The sequence below is a fragment of the Hydractinia symbiolongicarpus genome, chromosome 1, assembly GCF_029227915.1.
Source record: "Hydractinia symbiolongicarpus strain clone_291-10 chromosome 1, HSymV2.1, whole genome shotgun sequence".
Classification (NCBI taxonomy): Eukaryota; Metazoa; Cnidaria; class Hydrozoa; order Anthoathecata; family Hydractiniidae; genus Hydractinia; species Hydractinia symbiolongicarpus.
The window spans coordinates 32,232,661-32,245,961 of NC_079875.1; the positions used below are offsets into that span (position 1 = coordinate 32,232,661).

General features: G+C 35.0%; 1 non-coding gene across 1 annotated transcript; it reads left to right on the forward strand.

The window, feature by feature from the left end:
* Positions 1 to 1,754: 1,754 nt before the first annotated feature.
* Positions 1,755 to 1,826, forward strand: Trnap-cgg (transfer RNA proline (anticodon CGG)). The gene has a single exon. It is a non-coding gene; the product is annotated as a tRNA-Pro (tRNA).
* The last annotated feature ends 11,475 nt before the right edge of the window (positions 1,827 to 13,301 follow it).

Here is a 13,301-nt window from a genome sequence, read left to right on the forward strand (position 1 = left end):
GTTGTTGTGGCGAGATAACCCCCTTTGTGATACACAAACTTTAGAGCACAAACTACAGGTAAATGTAACCTTGGCCTTTTCTTTGGGTATTTCGTCAATTACTGAAGTTAGTTCCACTTCAAACTCAGTATTACTTTGTAAAAAATCTTCATCTATTGCCTCCAAAATAGCATTCAGATCTTCACCATAAAGGAAATCCTCTGCAGCCGCAGCCATTTTTTAAACTTTGGTGCCCTTATATTCCGGCCACCCCAGTTTTTTGAAGTCTCTTTACGATACGGCCCGGAATGGCCGATAACCCAGACTATTCTTTTTCTTGTGACTATGGTATATGATATGTATATTCGCAACCTTTTTTTTTTAATTTCTAGTTCGTCGTTTGTTTTTAAATGTTTAAAGGAGTTTCTGTCTGCAAAAGGGTTTATTGAGCAGCATAGTTTTTTTCTAATTTTTACTTTTACTATGCTGTTTTTTATTTCCTTTTGCAGACGGCTGTAAGACTTATTAGTACTGCTGGCGCATTTATTAGCTTCGTAAAATTGTTGACAATAGACATAATCGTGTAGCAAAACGTTTGCTAAAGTATTGCGCCAATGTCTGATTATTCCAAATTGCATTTTGCAAGTTGTAAGCAAAATTGCAACCAGCCAGTATTTTGTCTGTAGCCCTTGTTATTTCTTTCGATATATTACGGCGCAGTGCTAACACATTGCAGCTGATGCCGGAATACATCCTATAATTAACTGTCATTGATAGAATTAAGGAGCGCCAATAATCCCTCGCCGTATTAGGACTACCCTTCGTATATTTTGTTATTACTAACTCGTCTGTCTACCTGTGATTCTTCGTTACCCTCTTTCACTAGGCATTGGATCTTACACCACAAAATTACACCACCAAAAGGTACTTATGCTTACGGAAAGCTTCTTCTTTGTGCCTTTTTATGTAAATAGTTTTTGCTTTTTCTTATCTACGAATTCGTAATGAATTCTTTTGAAATTTATCCGTTAAAAGATATTCACTCTAATAAGTTATATTCATTTTATGCAATGAATCGCTTGTTTTTATTGCCTCTATACTGTAGCTGTTTTTATCATTGTTTTGTTTAATGTTTTTTGTTGTATTCAAAGGTTGTTCTTCTTTGTTCCTCTGTACTGTGTTACTTTAGTGTTAGTGAAAATGGTCATTGTATGATTTGCCAAACCCTTGCAACAAGGAAGATTTTGGATTATTTCGGAATCTTTAGAGGGTATAACCTTTACATAGCCATAACCATCTGTCTTAGACAAGTATTATCATTACAGCTTGCTCGCAGCAGTCAACCAATTTAACAAATTTGTCATGAATTATGAAACTTTCTTGGGTATTTCAACGAAAATCAACATTCTCTTCCTAAGAATTGCTCATTTATCCGGGCACAAATTGGTTTCTAAAACCATCGTTAAGTGTTTTGGAAATAGCCAATTCGCTCTCGGGCTCTTCGAATTTTCGGTTTAGAGCAACGAGTTCAGCATTTACCAACTTGCAAGTTAGTATAAAAAGAATCATCAATCGGCATAACAGATGTAAATATTTTTAACTGCCGGCCATTTAGTATATGCAAAATCATAGGCCGGCTGCCTGCCACGCAGCATGGCGATTGGTAGAGGTGACAAAACAGTTATATCCGTAGAGACAACGAAGACAGTCCCTATCTTTCCAAATCCATTCTTAATAGGTCTTTCAACATTGTGACATGTTACCCGCGACATAGAGGCTCAATGGTCTAGTGGCATGATTCTCGCTTCGGGTGCGAGAGGTCCCGGGTTCAACTCCTGGTTGAGCCCATTGTTGAAGTGTAACTAATGTTAAAGAAAAGGACTGTCTTCGTCGTCTCTAAGTATATAATAAAATGCACGTGACATACAGGCTCAATGATCTAATGGCATGATTCTTGCTTTAGGTTCTAATCCCGGTTGAGCCCATTGTTGGAGTGTAACTGATGTTGTCAATGCAATTTTCGCTTGTTTCATTTTTTACAAAGACACTCGAAATAGCACATCCTTAATGCTATTTACTGCAGAGAACAAACCAAACCCGACTGAAACCCAAGTTTTGCCCTGAAGTTAAGAGTGCTACCTTATTGAAGGTATTACCAGATGCGCCTAACATCCCTAACGTGCCTTTTGGATTTGGGTCGCAAAGTTTTGGCACGGAATTTTTTAATTACAATATGTACCCAATAAAAAAATGTCTTTTGGCGAGATTATTCATCCTGTGCGAATACAATATAACCAAGGTGGAACATACTTGTAACTCATTCGAAGAATATTCTTCCGTGATTTCATCTTCAGAAGGCTGCTCTTCCTCAGCGGATTGTATTTCAACAGTACTAACTTTTGCTCCTAATAAAAAATATATCTAGATATATTTTATTGCATAATTAACACTACCTAAGGACAATTATACCAAAAATGTAGGTCTTACTTGTATAGTCCAATTTAGCAGTTAACATTGTTATTTTGTCATGGTAAAACTTCAAACAATTCTTCATTTCATTTTATAATATAACACGTTCTTCTAGTAAGTGGTTTTGGCGAAGCCACTTTTTAACACATACACGTCTGTCAACAGCTACATAAAAAGTCAAACTCTGGCATACACTAAAGAATTTTAAAATATAAGCTGGGAATAAAAGTTACCAAGATGAACAATATAGTCTAGAGACGTGTATTTGACGTTGCTACAACGTATTCAAATACAAGAGCTCACACTGTGTAGCCACAAACAACTGCGGCATATATTTCTGAGACTAAATAGTTCCTAATACTATAAAAAAATGATTGTATCCTTAAAAATGTATGTGTTAAAGGGGACGTATAAAATGCGACCATTAACGTATACTCACCACTACCAGTATTTGAAACGTCATGCACGTTTTGCCAGGCGAACACCCCTTTCTCACAGCTTTCGAAGACAGTTTTAACATTTAAACTGAACAGTAAACAGTATTCATCTAAAATATCCTTAATTTTCTTATTTACAGTTGCCTGCTTGCCTCTCATGACATGACGGCTCTTGCTTGTGTCTATGTTAAAAATCATGATGATAAGACAAAGCAGTGAATTTGAATGAATTGATGTATAAATTATACAGCATGCACAAATAAGCAAATTGGGATTGAGAATTCCATAATCATGGCCTACGCAATTTTCCTCCGTCATAGATATTTCAATTTAAATATTCGCTTTAGATTAACCTTATTTTTACACAAGTAAAAGGCACAATATACCTGCAACTTTTTTAATTTGTGAACCAATCACTACTTTCTCTAAGAACAGCTTTTCAATTTGTTGCTCCAGAAGTGGCTTCCAAATATCGTGCAGCAGAGATCGGTATGCTTCCTTCAAAGACGTTTCTGTAATTTGAGGAAGTAGTCTTGCGAGCTCGTCATCTTTGCTTGTTCTGTCAAATTCTAACAATCGGTAATATAAATTGCTTTTTATTTGCCTCGGAAAAACCATTGATGAGTTAATTAACGATGCATAAGACGGATCCTGAAGGTTGTCAATAAGAAGACATCTGAGAGTAGTTTTCGATGTCTCGTGTTTTTAATTCCTAATTCAAAAAAAATAATATTCAGAAATGTTGATTTTTTATTGCTCAGTAACGGATATATTTGTATTTATTTAAACATAAGTACCTCGGGCGCACTTTTGAATCTCCTCCAACCACTGCACAATTGTTCCATCACAATCTACATTCATGTCATTTTTATAATCTTCAATGCATCTGTGGTTTTTGCAAGTTCGCTTTCATTCTAAATGCACAAAACGCTAAAATAAAATATGTTAACTACATGATAAATGAATATCAAGTGTATGAATAAACCTTGATATATCGTCGTCTAAGTTCTGAGGAAGTTTTCAATATTTTTCTTTTGTTCCATGCAAATACCATCTCAGTTATGGTTTCTTCTCTATCTATAAAAAAATTCTAGAGTATAACAATTCGCTTATAAACATTGAGAACTCACCTGCCCCCCTCCCCCCCCACTCTAGATTTGAAAGACTTACTTTCGGGTGTTGATGTCTAGTTGTATTACCAAAACGCAATAAAAAACTGAACAGTTGCTCAGTTTCTTCTCCAGTCGATTTTCCTGTGCCATTCACCCATTCACCACTCCATATCACCTTGGTAAACAAATGAAAATAATAACGGTCAATATTTTAAAGGGGATGTAAAATATTCACAGTAATAGTGAACGGGATTTTACGAAGTAAAAATCTAACATGAATAATAGTCCATTACGTTCTAATCAATATTTTTTTAACCTAAACCACGCTTACAACATATGTCACAAATAAATATGAAAAAATGGATTATTGTAAAACACTTACTTCCCAAGTCGATAACGGTATAACTTGCTATTGGCATCAACATGACAACTATGCTGCTGAATTTCACATGGCGGGCACTCCAGCCAGTTTTTTTCTTGAATTCTATCTTTTTCGTGCAACCAAAAATTCCATTGCTTGAATGATATAGAAAAATTTGTAGGATCAATGATACTAGTCTAGAAAATGTTGTATGTCATAAAAGCACTGCAACTGTATACATTACTTATATCAACGTATGAAAAATGTGTGTAGAATATAAATTAGATAAAATCACATTTATTGGAACAATATATATTTCGCCTGAGAAGCCTTTATCAGTATAGAATATATATATATATATATATATAATATTACCACAATCAACTAACCCGACCGTTGTCATTGGAAATATCATTCAGTGACATAAGGAAGGCTCTTTCTGAAGTTCCAGGCATACGCTTTCTGAAGGTGTCCCAGAGAATAAATACTTCTTCTTTAATTAAATAATTTATTGATAAAACACTACCAGGTCAATAGCCAGACTTCAGTAAAACACCAATAGTGAATGGATCAATGACTGTAGAACAGTCTTCACAACGCAAATGATGTTTGTGCAGATGAAATCGTCGTATAGTAAAATGCATTGCAAGAATAATTAGTAATGTTACAAATAGAGCTGTATATATATATTGTCATACATGATAATCACAATAAGTTAATAAAACTTATAAGTGAAACCAAAATTAACAACCCACAAAAAGAGTTACTATAATGCAAACTTCTTCAGTTATTCTCTTTGTCAAATTTTTCCCACCACAACATGTAGATGACATGCACTTTAATTTAAGAGTTTTTTCTGAAATTAAGAAAGGAATAAATAAGTGAAATAAAATAATTTCCCATAGCAAATACAACAATTAGAACATACTTGACAGCTCTATTTCATGATGTTCATTAGCTGATTCCCATGGCAACAATTTTTTGGCATAATCTTCAAAAAATAAACATCTATCATGTAATGGAAATGTAGAATGAACAATATCATCACATAGGTAGCACAAAGAGTTTTCATCACAGTCATTGCATTTGATGACAGGTTCTCTTTCTCTGCATACTTGACAGCAGTCATCTAACACTTCCCTGAATAACATCACTTCCCAAATCATAGTCTGCAACTTTTCCCATTCTGCAATTGTAGATTGTGACCTTTAAAACCATGTTTTTCGCTTGTACTTTTTTTTGGACCATTATTTACCATTTGTTGTAACAAATTGACACAAATTTTAATTTTCAACTGAGGTTTTGTGTGTAAATATTTGAATCACTTTCATCACAACTGAAGTAATCTTCACTATTGGCAGGTAAAAAACAATACCCTATTTGATAAGGAAGAGCTTTCTCTGCAACTAATTTTTTTTCCGTGGTCTGTATTTCTTCTTTGGTGTGAATGGGACTATAAAAACTCTCTGTCCTAAGGAAATAAAGTAAACGATAATAATTTTATTTCTAAAGTTCCAAGTAAAGTTTATTTTAGATAAAAACAACAAATTAACCTGTCCGAGAGTCTCGTTTGAATTCTATAAACCGTGTTTTTCTTTGTTTTGGTTTCACAGGGCGTGAAAGCAATTTTTTGAGTGCACAATCTAAAGATAAAAAATATATCAATTTTTAACATAATACTTAAATTTGTTTTAGAATTTGTGTTCCTTTTATACCTTGCATAGGGAACAAACTAGTCTTCAGGGATCATTATTGTTCCAAGAAAAATTTGGGCAGGTTTTGTTCAAGCAGCTCTTATTTATAATGAGAAAATATATACAGTATAATATAATATTATTTTGTTTAGGGTAAAATATCTTACCAATATCACTCATACCATAAGCAACTCATACATTATACTGTAAGCTTAAAAAATCAAGTACCATAGACTTTCACTGAAAGGAGAATAAAATTACATATATTATATATATATACACATCCCAGGACAAGCTTGCTTAGCCATATCACGGCTCATCAGCTGGGCTAGTGTGGGATTTGAATCATGAACCTTTCGATTTGTAATTGATGGTATTGAAACCCATTACACCGACTAGGCCACAGGCGATCGTACTACATGTCACCAGAGTGCTCAATGCCCCTAGGGACAGAGCTATGCGCAGTGCTAGGTAGTGAACGTGTTCTTAGCGAACACTCATGCTGACGATGCAGAGTAATCAATCCCTTTTTCAATATAATATATATATTTGTATATTCATCAATAGGAATCAAAAACTTTATTGTAGCATATACATCGTGCAGTGACAATTTTGCAACAGAAATTACATGGTGACAATAAACAAGCAAGCATCAAAATTCTCATTACTAACACCAAAGTTCCTTATTTCAAGGCAATCAATCACAAAATATGGTAATTGAAGCTGTTCGAATTGCTCTTCACCGAGCTGTTTCTGTTTACATATACCCGCTTGACTAAAATAATAACAACAAGACCCACAGCCCTAAAACTAATGCCTTACTCTTATAAAGCATATAAATTTTCTTGTTTCTATTATGTATAAGTCCTTGTTATTATATATAATTGTGTCATTTTGCCTAAGTCAACGTATTAGGCCTTCACCCCTTCCCCCTAAACATCTAAACAACATTTGTGTGTAGCAACATCAGATGAGTAGTAGTTAGATTAGATAGATGTGCATATTTTACATGGCTAGCCTCACAAATATCAAGGGATATATCCTGTCAATTATTTCAGTTAAAACCACTAAGCAACAGCAACAGCACCAGTTGCCAGTATGAAAGACTAAAACTGGACTATAGCTAGCTAGCTAAACTGATATCACAGGACTCAGAGGTTAAAAAACTGTAGCTGGCTAAATACATCTAGCTATTATATATAATGAATGATGATAATGAATGAGGTTGCTGAGGTTGCAGCAGCATCATTTTAGCAAGAAGCACAAAAAGCTGCCTAGCTAGCTGGGTGGAGGGTGCCTTTCACTTTACCAGACAACAAAGCCGCCTGACAAAATCTATTTAGTTGGTTTCAATGCTTTAAACAACCAGCCGTCTGTTATTTAGCTACGTTACTACTGTAATATCCCATTAGGTAGATTATACAAAGAAGCACTACAATTAAAGAAAAGTGCAGAAAAGCACAAGAAAAAGTACAGCCCGCCATCTTTTATTTATCAGCTACGCAAATATTAGGAGCAGAGCTTTACACGGTTCTTGCAAGGCCGTAAAATAGTATGCCAATCATATTATTATCAACTTTCAGAATACTATCTATATCATATTTTTTTTGGTGCGACTATGTTGTTCCCATAGATCATAAATTTTCTAAAAAGTGGCAGCACCCTTAACATTTATAGTGTTCGTATCATTTTTTTATTATTGTAGTCGCGTAATGTAAATATGTATCTCTTTCTTTCTTTTGGTTTCAGATGGAAATCTTTATCTAAATTTTGATGTCAATTAAACAATGCAGCTTTAAACTACAAAAACATCGAAACATTCATCATGATTTTTAACATTGAACCATTAAGATCGTTGACGTCTAAAAGGGCATTTTTCGCAAATCTAGAGACATAAAATTTAAAAATTGCGCCTTGGGTAGCCTCTATATAAAGCAAAGTTCATTATGTTATTTTTCTTTATAGGCCCCCTAATATTAATTGTGGTTACGGCACTGATCATCATAATTTAAGTAACAAGATGTCTCACCACGCAGTTTCTGTGGTTCAGGATCGGGTTCAGGATCCTGCAGTGTCTTTTGTTCAAGATCTATGCCTGCATATTTTGACACATGCTTTATCGTAGGCTCAACAAAAAAAATTACAGGTTATAGATTTACATTTAGAAAGGTTCTGCGCAAACTGTTAATTTCTTGTTTCAAAAATTATTTTATGTAGTAAGTTCTGTCCAAGCCTTTTAAGTTTCTATGTGTCCCAAACAATTTCCGACCTCTAAACATCTTTTTTTTTCTTACCCAAATTATCAAATGTGTAACTAATTATAATAATAAAAAAGAGTTTAGAAAGTGAAAAGCAGAATGCATTTATGATACGATATAAAACAGATGATTAGGCAAAAAACATATATTAAATAGACATTGGCGATACGCTGTCATATCAAAAAAGGAAAAAGATCTATCGCAAAACGAATGCGTAGTTAAAGCATTTATATTTGCATTAAAGTTTGCAAAACTTAGAGATCACAGTGCTTGTAAAATTTCAAATAGTTTTTTGCACTCCAAACGTTTTTGTGAAGACTAAAAAGAAAAAGAAAATAAGGTGTGCCTAATACTTTGTTAAAAAAACTATAGACTTAACTCTATAGGAGAACTATAACTTATACATAGGAGAACTATAACTTAAATGATCATCTTTTAAAACAATCAAACAACAACGATGTCATTTTAGTCTTACCTAAATTTTGATGCCAATTAAACAATACAGGTTTTGTAAATTACCAACATATCGAAACATTCATCATTGTTTTTAACATTCAACCATGAAATCGTTGACGTCTGGAAGGGTATTTTCCGCCAATCTGGAGATGCTAAATTCAAAAAATTCTGACTCGGCGCACACAGGGGGCGCCTTGGGTAGCCACTATATAAAGCGAAGTTTATATATGTAATTTTTCTATAAAGGCCCTCCCAATATTTAAATTATGGTTACGGCACTGTCAGTAAATATATATTTTCAACTATAGTTACAAAATTACCTTTGTCTATACTCATCAGTTGCATTCCAATTCTCGTTATTTCTTGGATGGCTAAAGGTGCCTGGTAAACATTTTTGTTAATGTCTTCAGAGTGGCCCATATGTGAGTAAAAGAGTTCTCGATCATTTTTGGGGACATCAAAGGAGGCCAACAACGTGCTAATTCGATGTCTGTTTTTCGTTGCAATTATGTCTCGGCCAGATTTTAAATCAAGAGATTGACAAAAAGAATTCACTGCGTGCCAACCAGACACATGGCTTTCGGAGGACTGGGAACTGGAAAATAAGAATTCATTTGTATGCAACACAGAACCAACTTTCCTAAAATCTTTGTTCGCTATTTTTTTCAATGCCTCAACTGTGTCTGGGGGAATCAAAATAGGAACCAGGTGATTATTACCCTTGCCACACATGTACATTATCTTAAGCTCCCTCACCAATGACTGGTCAATATCATCCAGCTATTTTACACGTTTCTTATCGATCCATGCGTTGTTCATGGCGTCATGGAAATCTTTTAATTGGATCCTAGCAGGTTCTCCACCTAAAACAAAATTTAAAATTAGTATGAATGCATACATATCAATGCTGTTATTTACCCAGGATAGCCTATTCAGGTTCTAATGATACTGTTATCAATGAAGGTTCTCTTAAGGCTGTCCTAGTGCATTTAAAGCTCATTAGAGCTACGTAAGGCGTGCAAGCACAACAGCCGCTGAAGATATCAATGGTATTCTCCTGCAGAACGATGAGCAAAAAGGATCAATTCACACTTTTATAGTTTCTGCCATGGCTCGGACGGGGTTTGAACTTAAGACCTTCCAAATCGCTCTGTCACAAAGCCAATAGTTGGTTACATACTGGTGTCCGCTCTATCAAATAAAGGCCAGTGGAACATAAGATAAAATAAGTATTGGAGAATAACATAAGCTATTATGGACTATATATTATCAACTCAAATTAGCAAGGATCTAATTGTTTTTTTGGAAATCGAATTTGTGAATGCGACAGCAAAATAATAGCAGATATTGGTTAAAAATTAATGGTCATCTATTTGCGATAAGTAATATTGTCTTACCGAGAGTAAAACCTGATATTTAACAGGCACAGTCACGTAATGTTTGCTTCACTTATAAACTGTTGTTAAGAAAGAATAATTTATGTAGAGTAAGTTTTTTAAAGCAATTCATTTATAAACAAAACATGTGTTAGTAGTTGTTTACAAAATTCCTGCCTTATTCATATAATATAACAAGGGTATCTATCATAAATTATTTAACACTCACAACACAATAAAAGAAACAAGGGTGTTAATTTTAGCAATTTTAGCAAATAAAGGCTGCAAATGGTAATTACAGTAGAGAACCTGTAAGGCAACACACATACCTCTTCTCCCATTCAACAAAGTTAGTCTTGTCATGGCTACATTTCTCAGTTCGGTGTAAGTCTGTAGATCATCGTAATAAAACGCAGAACGCAGCTCTTCCATTTTCTTTCTCACATGTTCTCGTATTTTAGTTAAATCTTCCTTAAGTGGGAGTGTTTGAGGTTTTCTCAGATTGATTTGTCTGTTGGTGTTTAGCTTGTAAGTGGCATCTGCAAATAAATATTGCTTCCACCCCTTCCAAGATACCAAAAACCTACCGACTTCTTCTGGTTCCTCATCCTTACCTTGATTGAACAAGTAGAACTGTAATACTTGTGCTGCTCGTTTGATTAGGTAATATAGAATTTCCTTCAAGCCAGCTGTTATTTAATCCGTGCTGCTTTTCGTATACTCCTCGATGGAGCTTGCGAGACAGTCAAAATTCCGCCGATTGGATATGTCATGACTATCATTGTGTTCATGTAACCCATCTTTCTTTACTTTAAAGTTGTTATAACAATGAGCTTTTCGCCTCATGTTCTGTCTTACTGATCTTGACACTTCGAACACTTTGTTCCTCTTTCCTTTTAAGTGCCAGAAAAAACGAGATCCTATGATCAAGATAGTCTTCTCAGTTCGACATATCTTCCCAATGCTATCATTTCTAAATTTTGCAACAATTCTTTCTAAAAAAAACTTCATGCTCCTCTGCTTCAAGCAATGACAGTGGCACAGACGTAACATGGTCATTTGTCGTTTCAGCGCATTTCTTTCTGTGCCTTGAGTAATTTTCTTTAATGACCACAACATCACAGTAGCTGCAAACAATACAATGCCTGCTCACTGAATCTTTGCAAATATTTTATCCCGCCATGATTCCTCTTAAATAAGGGAAAACTTTCACAGCGTTGTTTTACTGCCTACACAACTTCCGAATACAGTCCTACTTTGTTAGCAAACTACAGTTGTTAGTTGTAAAAACAGTTTTGTTCCTATTCATCGAAAAAATATTTGGGTCCTGTTGTACAGTTGTTCTTACAAAAAAGCGCATAGTCCTGTCATATCCTAAAATTTCCTAAAATATATACCAGAGCAGGTGATTTGAATTGCTCAATTAGTTCTTGCAATTTTCCCGAATGTGCATGGGTCCTCGAAATTCACCTTGCTTCCGATTGGAAAATATTGTCAGATTTAGATTCCGTTTTAGTTGTTCCACTATACATTGCAATAACATAACTACGCCCAGACGTGTTATTAATATCCAGTTCTTCCAAAACTGTAATTATGGTAGAACTGACTTGTCCATGTGAAGAGAACACGGAATATTGGCACAAACGAAAAGTTAACAAATATTCTTCACTTTGTTATGCTATAAAAAAACAATGGATGGATCGTGCATTTCTTTGCCATTGAGGTGGGTGCAAGGGGTTTCTGTTCAGTATCAGTAAGGACCTGTTTTCGTCGCCTTGGTTTCCGTAACAAGCCTTTACGTTCCCTATTAAAATTCCTAACTTTTACCTCCAAGAGTGCCTCTTTTTACATCTGGATGTCTCGAAATTCTACCACTTGGGTTGAGCCTGAAAAGGCCTCAATCATTCCTAAGTTTCTTCTGTTACAAATATGGAGTGTAAGAAATCAAAAACCCCTGAGAAATCATCCGCAAATCACACAAAATCTTGTAAAATCAAAAAACCCGAAAAACTTGCTACAAGATCTTCCAAAACAACAGTCGCATTGCCATCTAACCCTGATTTTAGGAATAGCGGTCTAAAAAACTTGGGAAACACATGTTATGCAAACTCCATCTTGCAATGTTTTTATAACCTTCCAAAAGTTAAAGAAGCCATTTTTGTCAGCAAAACAACCTCAAAGTTAGGCGAAGCATTTGTAGGTGTTTTTCAAAGTTTGGCTGTTTCTAGAAGTCCAGTTGATCCCTCCCATTTTTTCGTGCTATGAAACATCATATCTCAGCCGCGAAGGGAAGTGCATTTAATCTTTTTGCTCAGCACGACGTCCCTGAGGTTTTTGAATATCTCCTACCTGGTCTGTCATTAGACTTTCCATTTCTTGGAAGTCTTTTTAGTATTGGCATCAAGACATCAACCACTTGCAATTCATGTCATATTACCAGCTCCTCAGAAGTTATATCACCATGCATCCAACTTTCTCTGCACCCTACGTTACAATCTTCCTTAGATAATTTCTTCGAAAGCGAAGAGTTGTCAGACACCAATGCCTACTTCTGCCATGTTTGCAAGTCTCATCAAACGGCTCTGGTTGAAAAAGAAGTAGTGTCGTGCGGTTCCCATCTCATTTTACAGCTAAAACGTTTTGCCAGTGCCAACGGCGTTGTGTCAAAAATTGCCTCTCGTATTACTGCTTACCCTGGTACCCTTTCCATACCTTTAACTGTAGATGAAGAAGTGAAATTTCGTAAAAATTTTCAATTAAGGGCTATTATCAACCATTCGGCAACTTAAATAATGGTCACTACACAACTATAGCCTTCGACCAAATGGTACACAGGTGGATACATTGCAACGATAGAGCAGTAATTTTCTGTGATGACCGCCTTATTAACAGTCACGAGTCATATGTTTTCTTTTTAGAAGAGCTGAGATAGAATATTTTAACCGAAATGAGTCAGCAAGGGGGCTTGACTACACTCAGTCTTGTCTTTGGAGAGTGACGACTCCACTTATTACCCCAGTTAAAAAAAAAGGAAAAAAAAAGGGAAATAAATAAATAAAAAATAAAAAAAATATTATCAGGGGGGTTTGATCACACATGATCTTGTCTTTGGAGAGTAACGACTCCACTTATTACCTGAGTTAAAAACAAAGAATAGCA